Below are 21387 nucleotides of genomic sequence, written 5' to 3' on the forward strand. Positions count from 1 at the left end.
GCTCCCCATCCTCCACCCCGTATGTAGATTTCTACCCATTTATCCAACTCTTCCATTTCCCTGACAGCTGCTGACTTGAGTTTGCAGCAGAAAATTCAGCGTCCTCTGTTCCAAAGGACTCAGATGGCTGACCAGAAGCAGAAGTGGCCTCCCTTTAGGGTGTCAGATGGCACTTCTGCTGTCCTTATCTGCTTCCAGGTGAACCAGCTGGCACAGAAGCATCTCTTCGCTGCAAGAAATAGTGTCTCCAACAATCTGTGCTTCCCTAGAGCCCCTAAACCCCCAGCTTTGTTAAACCAGTCATTTTACCACCTTGCAATAGCAATTGTGAGTGAGCTTTTTTTTTCCACCCTGGAAGGAGTATTATTTCTCATCCTTATCTGCATCTAGACTTGGTAGAGGCAGGCAGAGTCTACACTAGACTCTCCATGGCTGGTACCCTTTCTAAATTATCCAGAACACTGTTGGCTTCAAGTGACACACACCCAGCTTGAATCATCAGAGGCGAAGGGAAGTCATGGGGCACTGAACACAATGAAAGGAAAGGTGGGTCCAGCAAACCTCGGGTGAAGCTGGAGTTTTGTAGCAGCACGAACAGGTGTTCTCCCTGGAGACGGGCGTCTTCCTCCAGGCAGGAAGCGTGGCCGCTGGCAGCTTCAGGCACCTGACGCAGACCAGCGCCCGACCCAGACCCAGAACTCACGGCCCAGCTTGCATCTCTTCCTTATTTGGGGGTCGGCCAGGTTGAACCAGAGAGGCGGGGTCTGAAAAGGAACATGGTTGGCATGAGGGAAGGAAGATACTGGCCATTACCAGGAGACGGAAGGTACTGGACAAGCAGAACTGAAAGTGTTGGTACTAACCTGACTGCACCAAGAGAGGGATGATGAAGTCATTTAAGCAGCGAGAGGTGTGATGCGCATTTGAAAAATAATACGTATTCAGTGAGGCTCCTCTCACCGGCTTTCCCTTCACTGACCCTCCTGACTGACGCACTCCACGCCCCCTTGGTCCAGCACGATCTGGTGCCCACGGGAGGCGGGATGCTCCCAGCCTGCAGGCTGGTTTCCAGGACACCTCGTGCTTTTCTGCTCCCACCGGGTGAGGCGTATGCTCTCCAGGAGTCACTCATGTTTCCTGCCAGACCTGGAAACGCCAGATGGACTTATGGTTGTAATTATACCATTTAAGTAAATATCCCCAAAGTGAAAAAAAAAAAAAGTGCACAAAAGAAAGTTATTTCTATGAAAATCAAGTTTACTTCAGGAAGATTCAATGACAATAACTAGAAGCAGTGACTCTTCTGCAGTGGGGAGAGGGTTTGACCTTTTATTCCAGAACAGGTTCTAGAGTCTAATCCCATCTATACAAATTCTGTGTGTTCAGTCGCTCAGTTATGTCCAACTGTTTTGCGACCCCGTGGACTGTAGCCCACCAGGCTCCTCTGTCCATGGGATTCTCCAGGCAAGAATACTGGAGTAGGTTGCCATTTCCTTCTCCAGGGGATCTTCCCGACCCAGGGATCAAACCCATGTCTCTTCCATCTCACTGTGCCACCTGGGAAGCCAAATTTTAGCTCACCACTAACAAGCTGTGCAACCCGGGGCAAGTGGTGGGACCTTCCTGAGGTGGAGAGCCTGTACTGTAAAATGGAAATAGTGATAACTTTGTCAGGGCATTCTGAACACTAAAATGATGTATTTACAACACTGGGCACAGTTCCTGGCACATGGTAAGCACTCAAAAATGGGACCACTGTCATAGTCATTATAGTTAACACTCACAGTTTGCAGTGAGACATGTATGTTTACGCTCTTCCGCACTGCTCATGTCAAGTGGTCTAATGAGAGGATGCTATTTCCATTCAAGAATTTAATAAATGTCTTTCTGGTAATAACAGAAGTAAATGTTTGACCTTAGAGATAAAGTATCTGTTACTTATCAAATCAACTTGTGAAAGTTTAAATACTATCATTAATGTAAAAGCTACCTCTGATTCCCTTTGCTACACAGCAGAAACTAACGCAACATTGTAAATCAACTATACACCAATAAAAAAATTTTAATAACAAAGTAAATTAAAAAAAGAAAAGGCTGCCTCCATGGAAATGTGGTTTATTAGGATGAATCTGTAGTACATCCTCAGAGAAGGCAACGGCAACCCACTCCAGTACTCTTGCCTGGAAGATCCCATGGATGGGGGAGCCTGGGGGGCTGCAGTCCATGGGGTGACGAAGTCGGACACGACTGAGCGACTTCACGTTCACTTTTCACTTTCATGCACTGGAGAAGGAAATGGCACCCCACTCCAGTGTTCTTGCCTGGAGAATCCCAGGGACGGGGGAGCCTGGCGGGCTGCCATCTGTGGGGTCGCAGAGTCGGACACGCCTGAGGTGACTCAGCAGCAGCGGTAGTACATCCTTCTTCTCTCCTGTGTATCCCGTGTGTGCTTAGTCGCTCAGTCGTGTCCGACTCCGCAACCCCATGGACTATAGCCCACCAGGCTCCTCTGTCCATGGAATTCTCCAGGCAAGAATACTGGAGTGGGTTGCCATGACCTCCTCCGGGGGATCTTCCCGACCCAGGGATTGAACCCACATCTCCTGCATTGCAGGCATATTCTTTACCCGCTGAGCCATCTAGGAAACCCCCTTCCCTAATAGGAGGCTGTTGTAAAAGTTACAAAGCCAAGGATGTGAAGCAGGGGAAATTTGGAAAATCTCCAAGTGCGTAAGAAGCCTGTTGCCAGCCCTACTCATAGCTTCGCTTCCTGGATCCATGTTCTAGAAGCTGCAACATTCTTTTCATTTGTGCCTTTCACAGAGGGCAGTCAAATTTAGTTCTAATTATATTTAGGGCATCTGGATCCTCGTCAGTGTTTCTGGCTCTGTTTTAGAACCTAAAGTCTGCGGCTTATTCCTAATGTGGAAAATGGAGTAATCCCCCAGGCCTGAGAAGAGGAGCTCCAGCATCCAGGCTGCCGTTACTATAGCGAGACGCTGCCTCAGACATCACAAGACTTGTTATACAAGGAAACATGATTACAGTGGATTAGAGAAACTTGCCAGGGCCTTGAAGGATTTATTACTTTTTGAATTCTGAATGAGACATAAATGTGCTTTTTCCCCTTTTAATTTTGGACCCCATACGGAGAAGGTGGAAAAAAAAATCCTTAAGCAAATTCTAGAATGCTTAGCTGCTAGTGCTGGGTTGGATGTTGTATCCAAGTCATATTGCAAAGGACACGAATATTTGGCAGAGACACAGAACAGTCACTCCTTTCTCTCTGCATTGCCAAGATCGTTACTGCCCTGTCTCCCAGTGGGAGCAGAACGCAGCTCTTGGGGGAGGCTTCTGGAAGGCACCGTGGTGTAATGGAAAAAGCAGTGCGCTCGGAGGCATGAGGCCTGGACTGCGGCTTCCACACTTAAAGCTCTGTGATTTTTCAACAGGTTACACTCTGTGAGCCTCAGTGTCTTTTTATGAAATATAAGAACAGTAATTCCCATCTCTGGCTTCCCAGGTGGCTCAGATGGTAAAGAATCCACCTGCCAATGCAGGAGACGCAGATTGATCCTTGGGTGGGAAGATCCCCTGGAGGAAGAAATGGCAGCCCACTCCAGTGTTCTTTCCTGGGAAATCCCACGGACAGAGGAGCCTGGTGGGCTACAGTCCATGGGGTCGCAAAAGAGTTGGACATGACTGAGCAACTAAACACACACACACACACACACACACAATTCTCATCACACACACACACACACACAATTCTCATCACACACACACAATTCTCATCCCAGAGAGTGGCTTTAAGGTTTAAAGTATGTTAAATATTGCATATAGAATCTCAGATATTTTTTGCATTGCTGTCAAAATGGTGCCAGTAGCCTACTTGTATGAGTTCATAGCTCTTGGAATTTTGCTGTTGACCCTAAAGGAGACACTTATTTAAAAAAAAATAAAGGTGGCCTCTCACCTTATCTATTCTCCAAATTGTTTGATTTCTCTGGATATTAATGAGATAGCATGGTGTAGCAGTTAGGAACAACGGAGGAATCAGACCGGCCGAGTTTAAGTTCACTCCTTACTAGCTGTGACCTTGAACGGTTCACCCAACTTCTGTTGTCCTCAGTTTCCTCATCTGTATCTTTTTCTTTGGGCATGAAAACAGTACCTCAAGCATTCTCTATCCCCTTTACCCTGTTTGATTTTCTATACGGCATTTATCACTGTCTGCAGTCTGTGTTTATTTTCCATCTTCCACTCCAGCACCCAGTCTTAAGGGCAAAGACTTTATTATGTCTTGTTTACCACTTATACCTCTTGACGAGGATAGTGAGTGGTACGCTACTGCTGTTTATCCTTTTGACCTTTGACTTCTATTTTTAAAAAAAATTCCCCTCCTGGTGTCATGGCTAAATTTATATACAGTAGCCGAGTTAGCAACTGGGCAGAGTTGTTTTCTGTTTGGAAATACCTGTGTGCTTACAGTCGGGCTTCTGTTTCCTGAAGCTGCTTACCCGGCCTTCCATGGCACAGTTTGACTTATGACGTCAGAAGATTGACAGGCAGAAGTCTGACTCAGGGATTCAGCAAGGAAAGAGCAGGACTTTTCAGCCCGGCTCATCCTCTGAGGCAGGGCTGGACAGGACTCAGAAAGGTCTTGGGTTTCAATTTATCTAGGAAGGTATTTAGCAAATTATTTTTAACCGTTCGGGTTTGGTGCTGATCACCCGAGGAGTCCCCCTGCCCAGAGCATCTCAGCACGAGGGAAGCCACTGAAGACCCCAGGGTTTCCCACGGCCACTCAGAGTTAGGTGGTGCAGACAGGTAAATGTTCAGGCTCTGAGTGCCACGGCCTTCATTAGCCCGCTCCCCGCGAAGAGGTGGGGTTCATGGCCGCAAGCCATGTGAACCCCGAGAAGAGCTCTTGACTCTCTGGCCTCATTCCTTCAGGCCCTATGAAGTGGTTCTTCTAAGTTCCTATTGGACTGAGATGAACTTAGAGGATGAGGTGGGGACTGTTCCCAAACACGCCCCCAGGGGTTGCATACAAAAGGTTGCATGTGTGTGTTTTATGGGGGACGGATTTGTGTCATTAAATCCTGAGGCGATAGATACCTTAGGTCTGAAATAGGTCTGGAACCGCGGCCCTAAGTGGACCTGAGACATTTTCACAGTGTTCGCAGACTCTGTAGCTCTGCCCCCTGGCACTCAGAGCTCTCTGTGGGTGGGTTGAGGATGGAAATGCTGAAGCAGTGCACAGCTGCCCAGTCTTGTTGGACTTCTGCATCGTGGCTCACTCATCTCTTACTGAGTTCGCTCTTTGCACGAACAATTAAGCCAGGCCCGTTGGCATCCAAGTCCTGACTTGTCAGCAGAGGGCTTGGTTGAAGAAGTTCTGCAAACAAGATGTGTCCACGGATGTGGCTTTAAGGATACGTGAAGCCGCAAGGATACAGTGAAGCCGCATCCCCATCAAGCCTGTCTGTTCGTCGAGAGTCCCTTCCTTCAGTCACAAAGCCCTCCCCAGCCATTCCTGCACTCTCAGACGAGGACGCAAGGTCCATTTGACCTTTTCACCCCAGAGCTGCAGGGTGAGAGCTGCATTTCTGCCTCCAGTAACACCAACATCCCTCTTCTCCCGCCTCTTTCTCAGCAGCCTGACTGGAGTTCTTAGGGGCCTTTAGAGGTCATGTCCACATGCTTTAACTACCACAAAAAGTGCTTCTGTCTTGTTCTTTCAACAAAACTCTATTGACTGTAAGCTCTGGAAATCCCTGGCAAGTGAGAAGTCGCTGCTTGGCATGAGGATGTCTTTGTGTCTTTGTAGTGCATAGCGGAGTCTGCTTCGTCTTCCATAGGAGCCTAGCAGCTTCTGTGCACTGTTTATCATGTGCCAGTTCTGTGCAGAGCACTCTGTGAAACTTGCCGTATTTAATCCCTTTGTTCTTATTGTTGTTCAGTTGCTAAGTCGTGTCCCACTCTTTGTGGCCCCATGGACTGCAGCATGCCCTGTCCCCATCCTTCACTGTCTCCCAGAGTTTGCTCAGATTCATGTCCGTGGAGTCAGTGATGCTGTCCAACCATCTCATCCCCTGCTGCCCCTTCTCCTTTTGCCATCAGTCTTTTCCAGCATCAGGGTCTTCTCCAAAAAGTAACTCTTTGCATCAGGTGGCCAGAGTAGTAGAGCTTCCGCTTCAGTCCTTCCAATGAGTATTCAGGACCGTTTTCCTTTCATCTCCTTGCAGTCTAAGGGACTCTCAAGAGTCTTCTCCAGCATCACAGATCAAAGGTGTCAGTTCTTCAGCGCTCAGTCTTCTTTATGGTCCAACTCACATCAGCACATGACTACTGGAAAAACCATAGCTTTGACTATGCAGACCTTTGTCAGCAAAGTAATGTCTCTGCTTTTTAATATGCAGTCTAGATTGGTCATAGGTTTTCTTCCAAGGAGCAAGCATCTTTTAATTTCATGGCTGCAGTCACTGTCCTCAGTGATTTTGGAGCCCAAGAAGATAAGACCTGTCACTGCCTCCACTTTTTCTCCACCTGTTTACCATGAAGTGATGGGACCGGATGCCATGATCTTAATTTTGATACTGAGTTTCAAGCCCACTCTTTCACACTTCTGTTTTACCCTCATCAAGAGAGGCTCTTTAGTTCCTCTTCACTTACTGCCATTAGAGTGGTATCATTTGCATATTTGAGGTTGTTGATGTTTCTCCCAGCAGTCTTGATTCCAGCTTGTGTTTCATCCAGCCCAGCGTTTTGCATGATGTATTCTGCCTATAGGTTAAATAAGCAGGGTGACAATATACAGCCTTGTCATACTCCTTTCCCAGTTTTGAACCTGAACATTGCTCCATGTCTGGTTCTAACTGTTGCTTCTTGACCTGCATACAGGTTTCTCAGGAGACAGGTAAGGTGGTCTGGTATTCCCACCTCTCTAAGAATTTTCCATAGTTGGTTGTGATCCACAGTCAGTGAAGTGTAAACAGTGAAGCAGAGCTAGACGTCTCCTGGAATTTCCCTGCTTTCTCCATAATCCAACAAACATTGGCAATTTGATCTCTGGTTCCTCCGCCTTTTTTAAACTGAGCCTGTACATCTAAAAGTTCTCGGTTCATGTACTATTGAAGCTTAGCTTGAAGGATTTTGAGCGTGACCTTATTAGCACATGAGATGAGCCCAGTTGTACAGTAGTTAGAACATTCTTTGGCATTGCCCTTCTTTGGGACTCGAATGAAAACTGAGCTTTTCCAGTCCTGTGGCCACTGCTGAATTTTCCAAATTTGCTGATATTGAGTGCAGCACTCTGAGTCCATCATCTTTTAGGATTTGAAATAGCTCAGCTGGAATTCCATCACCTCTGCTAGCTTTGTTCATAGTAATGCTTCCTAAGATCCACTTGACTTCACATTCCAGGATGTCTGGCTCTACATTAGTGACCACACCATTGTGGTTATCCAGGTCATTAAGACCTTTCTTGTATAATTCTTCTGTGTTTTCTTGCCACCTCTTCTTAATCTCTTTGGCTTATGTTAGGTCCATACCGTTTCTGTCCTTTACTGTGCCCATCCTTGCATGAAATGTTCCCTTGATATCTCCGATCTTCTTGAAGAGATCTCTAGACTTTCCCATTCTGTTGTTTTCCTCTATTTCTTCTCATTACGAAGGCCTTTTTATCTTTCCATGCTTTTGTCTGAAACTCTGCATTCAATTGAATATATCGTTCCCTTTCTCTCTTGCCTTTTGCCTCTCTTATTTTCTCAGCTATTTGTAAAGCCTTCTCAAACAGCCACTTTGCCTTCTATCATTTCTTTTTCTTGGGGATGGTTTTGATCCCTGCCTCCTGTGCAGTGTCATGAACCTCCGTCCATAGTTCTTCAGGCAGTCTGGCTACCAGGTCTAATGCCTTGAATCTATTCATCACTTCCACTGTATAATCATAAGGACTCTGATTTAGGTCATCCCTGAATGTCCTAGTGATTTTCCCGACCTCCTTCAATTTAAGCCTGAATTTTGCACCAAGAGTTTAATCCTTATCCTGTGGTAAACGACAGTGTTCCCATTTTGAAGAGGAGGAAGCTGGGGTTCAGAGAAATATCATGAGTGATCAGGTCTAAAATTCAAGTGTAGGATCCTGTAGCAAAGGGGCTCCCGGCGAGCTGCCAGCAGGACCGGGCCCGGGCCTTCCCTGAAGCCGAGCCCCGTGGACAGATGGGGTTTAGGGGTGGAGAGGGAACTCCAGATTGAACTGCTGGGATCCAGAGTCTGAGGAAGCATAGGCGCTTGTGACCTCTCCCCAGAATCCTCTGACTCAGTCTGTCCTCTGAGATGCAAACAATCCCCCGGAGCAGAGTTCTTCTCAAGTCATCTGAGCGCCATTGGTTTTCAGTGCCCTCTGAGTTAGGATTATAGACTTGCCTTCTCTTCCAGCCTGGCTATTCTCCGTCAGAGTCCACACGGTCATTTCCCATCAGTGACCACAGGCTTCAGTCTCCGTCCCCTCCAGTGTGCCTTCTACACAGGTCACCCCGCCTTGAGTGGCACACACAGTTAATCAGGGACTCCCAGAGGCTCAGCTTGGGCTCCAGGATCCGATCAGTCCCTCAGGGCAGACGAGCCTGGCTTCAGCCTGCCTCCCAAGCTCCGTCCTCCCGCCCTGGACCACCTGTGCTCCCTGCCGCCCCTCTGCTCTTGTTCTCCCCACCTGGCAAGCACCTACTGATCCTTTCTGAAGGGTCCCTTCTCACACTCTTCACCCTGGATTGTAATTATTCATTAGCTTCCTGAGAATGAGAACCACATCTTAAGCATCTCCACGTCCTCTGTACCTACCATAATACCTGGCACATACTATAAATATTTTTGAAAGAACGAGTGAAGTTTTGACTCTGACGGGAGGTGAGGGTGGAAGGTCAGCCACATGGTCAGTAGAAGGCCTCCCTGTGTCCACAGCGACCTCACAGTGCACGTCTCATTGATGTTCCATCTGTGTTTGGTCAAATGCAGTTGCTGCCTCAAGAAAAGCCTGTGGTTCCCCCCCAGTATCTCACGTGTTCTACTCTTTTTTTTTTTTTTTTTTAAGAGAACTCAGAAGAGTGCTTCACAGGCTGCCTCTTTAGAGACGTCCTTTAGGATTAAAGTCTACAAGATTACTTCCTATATCAGTCAGGCCTCCTTGGTTGAAAGTTAGACACTAACTCAGAGAGACTTAAGCAAACATGGGGATTTATTTGTTCAACTAACTGAAAACTTTCATGGATAGCTAGCTTTAGGCACTACTAGATCCGAGTTTTCAAAAAATACCTGCCATGACCTTTCTGCCTCCTCCCTTGCCTGGCCGGTCTCTGCATCGCTTGTTTCTCAGGCAGGCTCTCTCCTCAAGAGGGCAAGTTGGCACCGGGAGCCCCAGGTGTAGCGACTTCCGTGGAAAGGGAGCCTTGTTCCTGGTGACACTGTCCTGTCCTGCTTTGCTGGTCGCTGGTGGCCCCCTCACCGCAGTGGGACAGGGGTAGCTCTCCCTGCCCAGGTGCAGGATGTGTTCTCATCACCGTGGTGCTTGGGGCGAATGACCCACGCAGATCACGTGGGTGAGAGTCAGGGAGAGCTCGGGAAGAAATTGGAGAGCTGGCGTGACTGTCACAGAGGTGGTGATGCAGGCTGGGCCGGGGCAGGGCTCCCTGTCTGCTGTGGCTATGTTTCCTTTCTTTTCTGTGTTGATACTTCTAATATTCCTCTTATTTCCGAGAGCTAGATGGAATGATGGACCCCAGGCAGGTGGCTTATCTTCTCCCTTTTTTTTTTTTGGTAAATATCTGTCCCCTAGGATTAATAAGACTAGCCAGTCGACTGCTGCCTTTGACTGACTTTTTAGCCTAGCCTCTGTGACGGGTCCGGCAGCCCCCCGGGTTTGTGTGGGGGCCTTGGAGTGTGAGACAGAGAGGTGTGGGCACAGCATGTTTGTGTGAGGACCTGTGTCTCTTGGTAAGATCATGGAATACTCACATGCCCAGTGGTTTTGAAAGTGGAATCCTGCCACGAGTTCTCTGATACTGTGTAGATTTAAAGTAAACAGTTTGGGAGTTCCCCAGCAGTCCAGTGCTTCAGACTCAGCAGTTTTACTGCTGTGGCCCTGGGTCCAGTCCCTGGTCAGAGAACTAAGATCCTGCAAGCTACAGGACCAAATAATAATAATAACAGGAAAATAAATGCTCTTCTCAGGAACGTACTTTCTTCCTGCGGTTAGCCCGTGATTTCTCACATTCGGTGACTTTCCTGCTGATGCTCAGCTCCGACTGCCACGCGTCGCTGTGACCATCAGGCCATGAAGCGTGCGTATCGGCAGGCCCTCCTTGCATGAGGCATGACAGCAGACCATCATGGCCCAGAACGTGGCCTTGCTCTGTGTCTCCCACCCACTAACTTGCCTTTTCCCTGCCCCTCTTCGTGTGCTGGTTTCCTGGTGTGCTTTCCACCCATTTGCTTGTCACCTAGGAAGTGTTTTCTGAGTTCCTACCACCCACCCAGATGGAGATTTTGATTTTTTTTTTTTTTTTTGAGTACCTACTTTCTATTCAGTACACCAATAGGCCTCCTTTGCAAATCATCCTATTTATTTCTCATAGCAGCCCTTTGAGGGATGGGTATTATTCTCACTACTTAAAAGATGTGAGATTTAAGGTAAAGAGAGGTTAAGAATTTAAGGTTATACACCAGTTAGGTTCCTTCTGTCTGAACCCAGCTGGCACGTATGTAAATGTTAAATCAAGGCTTTGTTTTCGATGTGACCTTGGCCCCGGTTTCACAGTGTGCTGATCCGCTATTCAGTCTATTCTGTGCTGTAAGTTGAGACATTTGTGTATCCTCACATTTCTTTTGAACCCAGAAACATTGGTCAGCCCCAGATGTCTTTACACACGTGTTCACCCTCAGGTCCACTGCCTTTTGGGTCCTGTGAAGTCTCTGATAAGCATTGGTCCCAGTTACAAGCCCTTCATGATGCATCTGATCTGGCAAGACAGTGGCCAAGGCTCGATTTTTATCTGCGCCCCAGTCGTCTGCCCCTTGGTTGCATTCCGTGCAGGGCAGCTCAGCTGCCGCTGAGTGCCTGGGAGGTGGTGGCCTGCGGGTGAGGCTCCAGGGGTGGACGGCGTGTTCACTCGGCGTCTGCTCCATGCTGAGTTCCTTCCACGTGCTGGGGGTGCATAAGTAGTCAGGCAGACATGTTTTCCATGCTTTCCCGGGGCTTGCATCTAGTTTCACAAACAAGCAAATAAACGTTCAGCTAGCGATGAGCACAAAGGTGAGAACGAAACAGGGTGCTGTTGAGCTACAGTGATTTAGAGTGGGGAGGGGAGAGGAGGGCATAGAGTCAGGAGTTAGACCCAGCTTAGACTGGCGGGTGGGTGATGGTCCCCGTGCAGAGGTGGCTTCTGAGCTGATACCTGAACCCAGAGGAGGCAGCCACACCTAGGAGCACCCAAGGGAGAAGCAGGAGGCTGAGTGATCGCCCCGGGCAGAGACCTAGGTTGGAAATAAGCTCCTTCAGTCTGAGAATGGGGGTAGGGGGGCAATGTGGCCAGCCTGGCAAAAGTACCGTGAGAGTGGTAGGAAGTGAGGGGGACGCGGTGGGGAGCAAGTGACATGGGCTCTCGGGGGCTGAGAGAAAGAGCCGGCGTCAATCAAGAGGTGACGGGGGGTGGTGGACGTTTCCCTCTGTCTCAGCTGCGGTGTGGGGACTGGACCGGGTGCAGAAGGGCTGAAGCAAGGACGTTTGGTTATGAGTGGCCGGGCGAGGTACGTTACGTTGTTTGAGTCACTGGCATTATCACAGACCTGGCACAGGATCTGGCTTTGGATTTTCTCCTAAAGACAGTGGTGTGCCAATAATAACCCCACGTACGGAGCACTCAGCAGAGCCAGTCACACTGCATTTCCCATCAAGTCCTCACAGGCTCACAAAACCCTCAAAAGCTGTTTTTTGTTTTTTTTGTTTTTTTTTTTTTTTAAATTACTGAAGCCAGCTTTTATGGAGGAGGAGATAGAGTGGAGAGAACCAAGATTCTGACCAGGGGCTAGAAGGGGAAGGGAACAGGAGGGTCTGACTGCCAGGCACCCAGCTCCCTGAAGCAACCCGGGAGACTTGGGGGGCACGTGGAAGGCCGCTGGAGTTTGGCAGAGTGACTTTGAGGTGGCTGGTGAAGAGCCTGCATTCGGAGGACCCATCAAAGGGCAGCCCGCACTGGGTACACCCCCGAAGTGAATGCTGCAGGCGACGCTGGTGCTCTCGGCTGCTCCCCCGGGTTCCAGACAGGCGGTCGGATAGACCCCTACCGCAGACTGCAGCTCAGGGACTCATTTCTCTCCATTTTGTTTATCTGTTGAAGTCTAGTTGACTTACAGTGATGTGTTAACTCCTGCCGCATAGCAGAGTGATTCGGTTGCATGCGTATATATATATATTCTTTTTCATATTTGCCATTATGGTTCATCGCAGGTTATCGAATATAGTTCCCTGTGCTATACAAGTAGGACCTTGTTGCTTATTCATCTCACACATAAAAGTTTATATCTGCTAATCCCAGACTCCCAGGCCTCCCGCCCCCACCCGCCAGCAGCTGCAGGTCTGTTCTCTATGTCCGTGAGCCTGTTTCTGTTTCAGAGGTAAATCTGTACGTGTCGTATCTTGGATTCCATGTATAAGTGTTATCATACGGTGTCTTTTCTCTCTGACTTATTGCACTTAGTCTGATCATCTCTAGGTCCATCCATGTTGCTGCAGATGATACCATTTCATTCTTCTCTGTGGCTGAGTAATATCCCGTTGCATGGGTGTGCCACGTCTTCCCCACTCACCTGTTGACGGACGTGTCGGTTGTTACGAGGTCTTGGCTACTGTGATTAGTGCTGCTGTGCACATGCAGACGCGCGTGTCTTTTTGAATTCTAGTTGTGTCCAGATACACATCCAAGAGTGTGATAGCTGGATCATTTTGTTGTTCAATTGCTAAGTTGTGTCTAAGTCTGTGACCCCATGGACTGCAGCGTGCCAGCCTTCTCTGTCCTCCATCGCCTGGAGTTTGCTCAAGTTCATGTCGAGAGGGTTGGTGATGCCATCCAACCATCTCATCCTCTGCTGCCCTCTTCTTTTGCCTTCAATCTTTCCCAGCATCAGGGTCTTTTCCAGTGAGTCGGCTCTTCACATCAGGTGGCCAAAGCATTGGTGCTTCAGCTTCAGTATCAGTCCTTCCAATGAATATTCAGGGTTGATTTCCTTTAGGATTGGCTAGTTTGATCTTCTTGCTGTCCAAGGGACTCTCAAGAGTCTTCTCCAGCATCACAGTTTGAAAGCATCAATTCTTCCATGCTCAGCCTTCTTTATGGTCCAACTCTCACATCCATAGGTGACTCCTGGAAAAACCATAGCTTTGACTATACGAACCTTTGTCAGCAAAATGGCGTCTTACTTGCCAACTCGATTTTTACTTTTCTGAGGAACCTCCATAACTGTTCTCCATTGTGGCTGCATCAGCTTCCATTCCCACCAACAGTGTAGGCGAGTTCAAAACTGAGGACTTCTTGAAGGAGAATTTGTCAATATCCTTAACTAAGAATGTCAGGAAAAGTCCTGAAGTCAAAATTAAAACCCTACACCTTCCCCTATGTCAATCTTCAGCTGAAGTGATCTTAGGAAATCTGTCCTGACCTGTGTCCTCGACCCCAGGTAGGCAGTCTGGCGGGACTCTTTCCTGTCCCCATTGCCTAACCCGGGTTCCTCTGTCTCTGTCACACACACACCGGGGAACCTGGACAGGTTGGGGCAGCTCAGGAGTGCCAGGGCAGTGTGTTCTGTCCTGAACATCCACCCTGGGACAAGAAGGATCCCAGATGCGGTGTGTTTCCCTCCTGTTCTTGGAGTCTTTCCATGGCCCCAAGCCATCATCAGGATTTCCTGGGGGCTGGGATGTTCTGTGGGCCCCTCACCAGGGTCTAGTGCCGCTCCTGTATCCTGGACTTAACATTGATGACAGCTGTTGGAGCCCAGATCTGGTCTACAGCTATTTATATCTCTAGGAACTGTTTTGGTTTGGTTTTTGCTTTCCCCTCTTATTCCTCCTTGAGAGGATTGATGTTGCTTTTAGTTCTCTCCCAGCAGTCAACTCTAGCAAAATCTGGAGGCTATCATTGGCCAGGCTGCATATCAGTTCTATTTGTTAGTCAAATACTCCTGCATCAGCAGTGGTGGTAGCTGCCAGTGGATCTGAGTTTTATGTGGTGAGATTTTTGGTTTTGTTTTTTTTTCCCCCCCTCCGATGAGAACTACTGTTTGCTAGAGCTGAGATCATCAAAACCATTTCAATTAGGACTTTGTGTGAGAATGTAATTACACCTCCCAAAGATGCAGACCCAGCCTAAGAAAGTGAGGGTAAAAAATAGATTCGGTAGGAGAATGATTATTAGTACAAGGGAGCCTGAATGGCAGCTCCCTTATTTTTAGTGATATTATACAAATCAAATAAAATCCTATTCCCTTGTATTTTATTTGAGCTAAGTATTCTTGTCCAAAATGAAAATCAGATGTTTTTCCTTTTCATTTTTTTTCCCCCAAAGCAAATGGTTACGAACACTTCCTCAATATAATTTACTGGAGCCTTTTTTATTTTTAATTCCTAAAAGAACATTTACATTGCTTTCTTTCATGCCCGCAGTAACTTTTGATCAAAACATGACTCCACTCCCTTGTTTAATGTTGAGCATATGGATTAAAGGCTTCTTTTAATCTTAAATACAGATTATGGCTCTCTCTCCCTTTAAGCAAACCGCCATAAAACCCTGGCCCTTCTCCAGATTTCTTCATTAAAGCTCTCTATTATTACAGTGTTTGCGGATGGCACTCATTAAATGATTGTTATGCACAATGGCCACTTGATTGTAATTATGTAGCTGGCAATCAGTTATTGCAGCAATTTGGTGGTATAATTAAAAGGGAGCGTGTTTGTACCTGCCAGTGTCTCTGAGACATTCAGCCCTGGATCGGGAAGCGCTGAATCTAAACACACGGGCAGGAAGCATTAGGCTCTCCTGTGAATGGAAGCTTTTCTTCCGTTCTTCCCCATTCTGGTTCTTGGCCTCTTTTGTTCCACAAGGCAGATGAACAATCATGACAAAATAAGATGTGCTTAAGAATTTTTGTGCTGTGAACACCTGAATCAGTAAACACATTCAGTAATGAATGTTTCCCCATGTGCTGAGAAATGCTAAATGGATAGAAGTATATTAATATAATTCTGCTTTTATTTTTAAAACAAGCTTCCCCCCCCCTCCACTCTATAAGTTTCACCATTTCTTCCTTGATTTGAGATGCCACTAACAAAGAGTTGGCAGAGAAAATAAGTGGCTTTCATTAACAGTCAGCTGGGAAGCATTAATCACTTATAATCACTTGAAGAAGTTAGTCACAGTGTGATCTCCAAGTTAAGAAGGGCCCCTGTATTATTCAGAACTCTCTGAGTTGTGTCAAAGCCCTAATCCTAACCAGCCTAGCAAAGAGGAAATTTCCTGGCTTATAGAGTTGGAACGTTATTGGAACAGAGCATAGGATTAAAAGGAAGAGCTGCAGGAACCGGGCTCATTCATGTCAATATATGGCAAAACCACTACAATATTGTAAAGTAATTAGCCTCCAATTAAAATAAATAAAATTTTTTTAAAAAGAATTAAAAGGAAGAGCTGCAGAAACCGGGCTCAGGGTTTGGAACTGGGTCCCAACTGAGACTTTCTCTCCATCTCTCAGCCTGAGGATGGGCTTCCAGCTTCTCCCTGTGGCAGGAACCATGGCCCTCAGTAGCTCCAGATTTCCCAACTTCCAAGCTGAGCAACTCCAGTGGAAAGCAGCATGTGTCTTCCATCATTTGTAAAGCAGTCAGTCTCAGGGAAGGATTCTAATTGGTCCTACCCTGAGTCATACACCCACCCCCTGGACCAATTGCTGTTGCCGAGGAAATGGCAGCATGTGATTGGCCGAGCCTGGATCATGTGTTACCCCTGGGTGAGCTGTGGTTAACAGTCCTGTCAGAGACATCAGTGTGTCCCCACAGGTGATACCCAGTGACTACGAAAAACAAAGATTATTTTAGAAGGTGAATATAAAAATCTGAAGGATCCAAGCTTTTCTCTACATGTTTTCCTCAAGTATGGGTCTCCATCTTTCTTTTAGAAATATTCCAACTTTGTGAGACTGCGTTGTCTAAGTGTCGGAGTTTCAGATGACTGTCCCACCTTACCTGTAGTCATTCTTGAGCCCTAAAGACCGCACTAGTGTGATCTGTGGGCAGGGCCCTGAAGAGAAGGGACAGGCACAGATGAGAGGCGTCTGCTGTGGTGGCAAGGCCACCACCACTGCGTTGCCACGGGTGCCTCAGGTTCCAGGGTTTCAGGGAGCACAGTTTTCAACTACCTTGTTGTATGCAACCACTTACCGCAACTCCGGATGATGGAATTTTCCATTTCTCTCCTGGTTTAGTTCCATATTTGAATCGGCGAGCGCAAAGGCAAAACAAGTCTGCAAAATAGCACACTTTAATAGAAAAAAAAATCTTTAAAGGAAAACCTGAATTGAAAATTTTTTAAAAAGTGTCCCTCCGACCCTCGTCTCTCGCCTCCCCACTCCAAACCTGATCGAATCAGTCTTACTTATGGGGAAAGTGTGAATCACCCTATTTATTAAACAAATAAGGAAGATAGTTGAAATGGGCAACCTCATACTTAAATAAAGTAAATTCTCAATTTCCTATTTATCTTAATCAGTGCGTGTTTTTTTTGTTGTTGTTGTTATGTATTTATTCGTGCAACTGTGATATTTAAGCTGAGGGTAACATCAACCACCAATAGGACACTACCTGAACTCGGAGGAAGGGCGGCAGCTTCCTTCAGGCGAGTGAGCATGTATGTATTTACACACACACTTTTTTAGTTTGTGGATGTTGGACGCGGCTAGAGAAGTTTCTTGGGAATCTAATCTTCTCAATGGCAAGCTCCAGCATCGCCTTTGCCAGCAGTTTAGTTCATATGGACTTGATGCCAACTTTCTTTTCACATATGTGAAATAACAGTTTGGCGCATAGCAAACAAAACAGTGACAACATAGAGAAGACTGGGTGCTCTTTTAAGAAAGGAAACGGGCAGATTCAGAACTCTTTTTTCTTTTCTTTAGGTGAACCAAGTTTAAATTAAATGTTGCGCGAGATGACAGTATTTGTGTGACTCTCAAGAAGTCAAAGGCCATGGCAATAAAGTATTTTCATTTTATAGAGTTTTTCTTGGAAAGGCTGCGCAGCGTATGACAGCAGAGTGCCTAAACCCCAGAGGCTGGTGCCAGCCCAGAATCCAGCCATCACGAAGTTACTTCCAAAGCCCAGATATTTCTCGGTTCCTTCTCTTGGAACTGAGCATCTCTGAATCAGTCCAAGTCCACCCGCTCAGAATCACCTTTCCCAGCCCAGGGTTTCAAGTCTGAAGCACCGGGTAAGGCGTGTCCCTCCTGGAAGCAAAGGAAAAGCTGTTGAACAGCAGTTGTTTCAGATGAGTCACAAACCCACAGAGAGCAGATCCAAATGGATAATTTCTTCTCCAGCAAAATTTGTTTCTTGAATTATTCTCTAGCCAGAGAAAGTCAGGGGAGGCCAGCCAGTGGCACAGCGGCCATTGCTGTATGCATGGCCGCCTGGTCCCTCGGTCAGTTTTTGAAAACCCAGCTAACCTCCTTCCAACAAACAGCCCCCTCCCCAGCCCTTTCCTCTCAGGGCTGTGTGCCTCTACCGGATTAGGAAATTCGACAGCAAAACGGCCCCTGTGCTCAGGCTTTCCATGCTTCTGCAGCGCCAGGGTCAGTAAGAGGCCCCGTCATCTGTGCTTTTCTGCTTCTCCAGCTTCACCCAAACGGGACTGGGAATCCCTGCCTTCTCTGCAGGCTGCGTCTCTACAGAAGACCTCTGAAAGCCCTGCTCACCAGGAGTTGAAATCCAGGCTCCTCAGTGAATTTCCATCACAGGGTCCCTGCCAAGTCACACAAATCCGTCAAAGGAGGCTTGCCCAGATGAGAACCGTGGGCCAGTCCACTCGGTGACAGCTCAGCAGCCAGCCCCAGGTGCTGGCTGGCCAGGCACCCCCGCTTGCCCACCCCATCATGAGGTGTTGCGGTCACCTGCTGGCGTGTCGACAGAGAGCAGAAGGTCCCCCTCACAATAGACCATCAGAGCCGGTGCCAGAAGTGTAAACAAGTCGCAAATTACTCCTAATGCTTCTTGGCTACACTGCTCTCAGTCTTTAGTTATGGAAAAAAATATTCCCTCTAATCTCTTTTATTTGTGGAATATAGTAGTCAGTCTTCTTGTGCGCCTGTAAATCTCACTCTTCTTCAACAAGCATTTCCTAAGCTTGTGCTCTGGGCAGAGTCCTTGGAAGCTACTACCTGAGGACAGGCAGTGAGAGTCCTTGTCAAAAACGGTGCAGGGTTTCAGTTCGGGATGATGAGAAGGTTCCGGAGATGGTAGTGGTGACGGTTGTACAACCATGCAAAATACTTAATGTCACTTTAAAATGGCTCAGATGGTAGCTTTTGTTACATGTACTGTACTGTTAGAAAAAAAATTATTTGCTGTACGTTACAAGTTTCCATATCGTTGTTGTTCAGTCACTAAGTCATGTCTGACTCTTTGTGATCCATTGGGCTGCAGCACTCCCGGCTTCCCTGTCCTCCACTGTCTCCCAGAGTTTGCTCGAGTTCATGTGCATTGAGTCACTGATGCTTTCCAACAACCTCATCCTCTGCCACCCTCTTTTCTTCTTGTCTTCAGTCTTTCCCAGCATCATGGTCTTTTCCAGTGAGTGTGCTCTTCCTACCAGCTGGCCAAAGTATTAGAGCTTCAGCTTTAGCATTGAGGCTTTCGAACTGTGGTGTTGGAGAAGACTGTTCAGAGTCCCTTGGACAGCAAGGAGATCAAAGGAGTCAATCCTACAGGAAATCAACCCTGAATATTCATTGCGAGGACTGATGCTAAAGTTTTCATACATACTGTATCGAAATACGTGTGTGTGACTCACCACAGAAACCTAGAATTGCATGTCTTGTATTTCACATAGCAAGTACTGAGGTCATGATTCCACTGATTTCTCCTATTGTCAGAATACTTTACCAGGTCTTAGTTAATAAATAATTATCCTCTAAAACAGGAATAAAAACCAAGTCTCAGCTAATGAGCCATAAACGCGCTCCTGAGTTAGGCCTCAGACTTCACGTCCATACTGCAGTGCCCGAATATGACCAGAGCTCTGTTGAGCCTGGAGAACAGAGATTCAGATCCTGTTCTGGAGTCTGCGAAAATGGAGACAGGTCTGTGCAAGCGGCCTGCAGGCTCTGGCCTGTGTCTTTGGCCGGTGGTGTGACAGGGTTGGTGGTCTCCTCTCTGCAGGCTGCCATGTCTTTATCTGCAAAATGGGAATGAAGACGCCCACCTTGCGGGGTTGCTGGGCCAAACACACAGACATCTGTGAGGCTTTTATGACAGTCTCAGGACCGTAACACGGCGGATGTCCGAGCCAGACTCCAGTGAGCCGTTCACCCTACGGTGTGGGAGCCTGCGCGCCACCTCCTGCTGCCCGGGTCCCCTCTCGGGTCACTCTCTAGACTGGTTTCCACCCTGCTGGCCTTTGCACTGGGCTGGACAGTTGATGGTATGAATATAGTGGTGTTGTGTGAGAGGAAATGGCCCGCCCTGAGCCCCCGGCCAGGTGCCAGCAGCAGCTGTGGGAACACAGCGATGCTCAGTGGCCAGCGTTCGGGCCTCTCGCTCTCTCAGAACCCGAGGCCCATCATTGTCTCGCTTCTCAGACCCACCACCTTTCCCCTGGGTTAGACTCTCTTTCCCTTGATCCCCTCGGGTTTGACCTCTGTGTCCCTCAGTCTAGAGCCAGCAGCAAAGAAAGCTGTGTCTTTCTGGCCCCAGCAGGCCGCCTTCCCCGAGGTCTGAAAAGCTGTGTCTGGCGACTGTCACCGTCCCTTCCCTCTGGATCTGTGCTGCTCCTCTGGCTCCAGGGCACAGCCTGGCCTTGCAGTGGGCCTCACCAAGAGCTCACATCCAGCTTGGTGGAAGGTTCCTTTGATTGGTGGTAGTTTCCCAGCCTCCCAATAATGTCCTTTTACATCTTGTAAACACGCTTCCATGAGTTAATGCCAACTAATAGCTAAGGCCAGTGCTGCTCAACCCTTCTATTAGTTTTTGAACCTTTTTATTGAGAATTATGTAATTTTTGTACAATTAAATCTTGGTTATGTATAAATCTTAGGTGTACCACTCAAGGAATTTTTATCATCTGTACACCTGTGCAAATACCACCCAAGTTGAGGTTCAGAACATTTCCAGTTGCTCCAGAATGTCCCTCCAACCCTCTCCAGCCAGCCGCCTGAGGTGACTAATCCGACCAGCCACCTTACTTTGGGTTCTCAGCTTTTTTCCACCTGTGCCTACCCTTCAGGCTTTCTCTCCTTCCTGGTTCACTTGTTGGTGTTCAGGCTCTTAAGCTGTGTCCGACTCTAGGCGACTCTGTGGACTGCAGCACGCCAGGCTCCTCTGTCCTCCTCTGTCTCCCAGAGTTTGCTTCATTCATGTCCACTGAGTCAGTGATGCCATCCAGCCACCTCATCCTCTGTCGTCCCCTTCTCCTCCTGCCCTCAATCTTTCCCAGCATCAGGGTATTTTCCAATGAGTCAGCTCTTCACATCAGGTGGCCAAAGTATTGAAGCTTGAGCATCAGTCCTTCCAATGAATATTCAGGGTTGATTTCCTCTAGGATTGACTGGTTTGAACTCCTTGCTGTCCAAGGGACTCTCAAGGGTCTTCTCTAACACCACAGTTCGAAAGCATCAATTCTTCAGAGCTCAGTCTTTATGGTCCAGCTCTCACAACCTCCTTAATATCATTTAAGAATTCAAAATTAACTACTGCCTCTGATGACTTCCCTGGTGGCTCAGGTGGTAAAGTGTCTGTCTACAGTGCGAGAGACCCGGGTTCAATCCCTGGGTTGGGAAGATCCCCTGGAGAAGGAAATGGCAATCCACTCCAGTATATTGCCTGGAAAATCCCATGGACAGAGGAGCCTGGAAGGCTACAGTCCATGGGGTCGCAAAGAGTCGGACACGACTGAGCGACTTCACTTTACTTCACTCTGATGACCAAAGAGAAAGTAGAGATCATCTTAGAAATGCTTCTCCTGCGCTCCCCTCCCACACACATTCCATACACCCTCTGCCCCATCCCTGTACCTGTCTTCCTCCTTTCTGGTCAGGCATGCTCAATCCCAGAATCTGGAAGAGAAGAAAGAC

At 47.7% G+C, this 21387-nt stretch overlaps 1 protein-coding gene across 27 annotated transcripts in view; it reads left to right on the forward strand.

Moving 5' to 3' along the window:
- The window catches only part of ATG7 (autophagy related 7), a 267942-nt gene that overhangs the window by 174695 nt on the left and 71860 nt on the right, over positions 1-21387 (forward strand). For 16 of the 27 annotated variants that reach the window (XM_042236666.2, XM_042236665.2, XM_042236674.2 and 13 more), the window contains one exon: positions 1-15709. This exon is cut by the window's left edge and continues 25771 nt beyond it. The exons of the other annotated variants lie outside the window; for them this stretch is intronic. The gene's annotated coding sequence lies outside the window, so the exon portion shown is untranslated. Of the gene's footprint in view, positions 15710-21387 lie in introns of those variants that run through there. 27 annotated transcript variants of the gene reach the window in all.

This window comes from Ovis aries, chromosome 19 (genome assembly GCF_016772045.2).
Source record: "Ovis aries strain OAR_USU_Benz2616 breed Rambouillet chromosome 19, ARS-UI_Ramb_v3.0, whole genome shotgun sequence".
Lineage (NCBI taxonomy): Eukaryota > Metazoa > Chordata > Mammalia > Artiodactyla > Bovidae > Ovis > Ovis aries.